Source organism: Hyperoodon ampullatus (assembly GCF_949752795.1).
Source record: "Hyperoodon ampullatus genome assembly, chromosome: 2".
NCBI lineage: Eukaryota > Metazoa > Chordata > Mammalia > Artiodactyla > Ziphiidae > Hyperoodon > Hyperoodon ampullatus.
Window position 1 is genome coordinate 110575235 of NC_136915.1, and position 2725 is coordinate 110577959.

The 2725-nt window shown below is 42.5% G+C and overlaps 1 pseudogene across 1 annotated transcript; it reads left to right on the forward strand.

The window, feature by feature from the left end:
* The first annotated feature begins 635 nt into the window (after positions 1-635).
* On the forward strand, positions 636-2361 carry LOC307048170 (asparagine synthetase [glutamine-hydrolyzing]-like; annotated as a pseudogene). The gene has a single exon. The product of its transcript is annotated as an asparagine synthetase [glutamine-hydrolyzing]-like (transcript).
* Positions 2362-2725: the final 364 nt, after the last annotated feature.

Here is a 2725-nt window from a genome sequence, read left to right on the forward strand (position 1 = left end):
TGAGCCCTGCAGTGGAAACACGGAATCCTAACCACTGGACTGCCAGGGAATTCCCTTTACTTTGTATATTTCTGTATTTTTAATTTAACTTTTTTTTTTTTACAATAAACAGGTATGGTTTATATTTTCTAAGACTAATTTTGGGCCCAAGCAGGCCTGAAAGGGGAACATTTCATTAGGTTCATAGACAGAACTGTCTCAAGGCCAGGGACCCTAAAAAGCAGAGTGACTCAGAAGAGAAGGACAGTCACTAAGATAAAGCCTAGTAATTAGATCATAAATTATCTTAGTGAGAATGAAAATAGTAAGGCATCAGAAGCAACTAATGTGGCTGCAGAGATAAGTTCTCTGAAGTAGGATTTTTGAAGGGCTTGTTCCAAACATGAAAGGAGGAGGGCTGAAGTTTTCCCCTTTGCTCTCCAAAATCTTTGCTTCCTTTTAGATGACTTTATAAAACAGCTTTATTGAGATATAATTCACATACCATAAAATTAATCCATTTAAAGTGTACAGAGCCCGCAAATCGCAGCCTGCTCACCTCATGCCCACCCGCCCGCCCACCCCGCTGGAGACCAGAATTTCTTTGATCGTACTTGAATAAGTCACTTGGAGAGAGCCCTTAGCTCCATTGCACCATGTGTGGCATTTGGGCCCTCTTTGGCAGCTACGACTGCCTTTCTGTTCAATGTCTGAGTGCTATGAAGATTGCACACAGAGGTCCAGATGCATTTCTTTTTGAGAATGTCAGTGGATACATCAACTGCTGCTTTGGATTTCACCAGTTGGCAGTGGTTGACCAGCTGTTTGGAATGCAGCCAATTCGAGTGAGGAAGTATCCTTACTTGTGGCTCTGTTACAACGGTGAAATCTACAACCACAAGAAGCTGCAACACCGTTTTGAATTTGAATACCAGACCAAAGTGGATGGTGAGATAATCTTTCATCTTTATGACAAACGAGGAATTGAGCAAACAGTTTGTATGTTGGATGGGGTATTTGCATTTATTTTACTGGATACTGTCAATAAGAAAGTGTTTTTGGGCAGAGATACCTATGGAGTCAGACCTTTGTTTAAAGCCGGGACAGAAGATGGATTTTTGGCCGTGTGTTCAGAAGCTAAAGGTCTCATTACCTTGAAGCACTCTATGACTCCTTTTTAAAAAGTGGAGCCTTTTCTCCCAGGACACTATGAAGTTTTGGATTTAAAGCCAAATGGCAAAGTAGCATCAGTGGAAATGGTTAAATATCATCACTGTAGAGATGAGCCTCTGCATGCCCTGTGTGACAGCGTGGAGAAACTCTTCCCAGGTTTTGAGATAGAAACTGTGAAGAACAATCTACGAATCCTTTTTGACAATGCCATTAAGAAACGTTTGATAATGGACAGAAGGATTGGCTGCCTTTTATCAGGTGGCTTCGTTTCCAGTTTGGTTGCTGCCATCCTGTTGAAGCAGCTAAAAGAGGCCCAAGTACAGTATCCTCTCCAGACATTTGCGATTGGCATGGAAGACAGTCCCGATTTACTAGCTGCTAGAAAGGTGGCAAATCATATTGGGAGCGAACACCATGAAGTCCTCTTTAACTCTGAGGAAGGCATTCAGGTCCTGGATGAAGTCATATTTTCCTTGATATTACATCAAGGAAATATTACATTTCCTTGATATTTCCTTGATATTATGATATTACAACAGTCCATGCTTCAGTAGGTATGTACTTAATTTCGAAGTACATTCGGAAGAACACGGATAGCGTGGTGATCTTCTCTGGAGAAGGTTCAGATGAACTTACACAGGGTTACATATATTTTCACAAGGCTCCTTCCCCTGAGAAGGCCGAGGAGGAGAGTGAGTGGCTTCTGAAGGAGCTCTATTTGTTTGATGTTCTCTGAGCAGATCGAACTACTGCTGCCCATGGCCTTGAACTGAGAGTCCCCTTCCTGGATCATCGATTTTCTTCCTATTACTTGTCTCTGCCACCAGATACGAGAATCCCCAAGAACGGGATAGAAAAACATCTCCTGAGAGAGACGTTTGAGGACTCCAATCTGATACCTAAAGAGATTCTCTGGCGACCAAAAGAAGCCTTCAGTAATGGAATAACCTCAGTCAAGAATTCCTGGTTTAGGATTTTACAGGAATACATTGACCATCAGGTTGATGATGCAGCGATGGCAAGCGCAGCCCAAAATTTTCCGTCAGTACTCCCAAAACGAAAGAAGGCTATTATTACCGTCAGATCCTTGAACGCCACTACCCGGGCTGCGCCGACTGGCTGCCTCATTACTGGATGCCCAGGTGCACTAGCGCCACTGACCCTTCCGCCCGCACTCTGACCCATTACAAGGCTGCTGCCAAAGCTTAGGTACTCCCTGAGCCGTGGAGTGAAAGTAAATATTTCTTCTCATTATGAAGGGTAGGGGGCTTGGGGGCAGGATGGGTCAACTGCCCAGGCTTGCTTGGGTGTGAAAAAATAAAAGTCTTAAATCTGAAATAAATAAATAAATAAAGTGTACAGTTCAGTGGTTTTTAGTATATTCACAGGCGATGCAATCATCAACACAATTTAATTTTAGAATATTTTCATAATCTCAAAAAGAAAATAATATCCATTAGCAGCCACTTTCCATTCTCCACCCCCAGCCCTAGGCAACCACTCATCTATAGATTTGTTTTTTCTGGACATTTTATATATGGAACCATATAATATGTGGCCTTCTGTGTCTGGC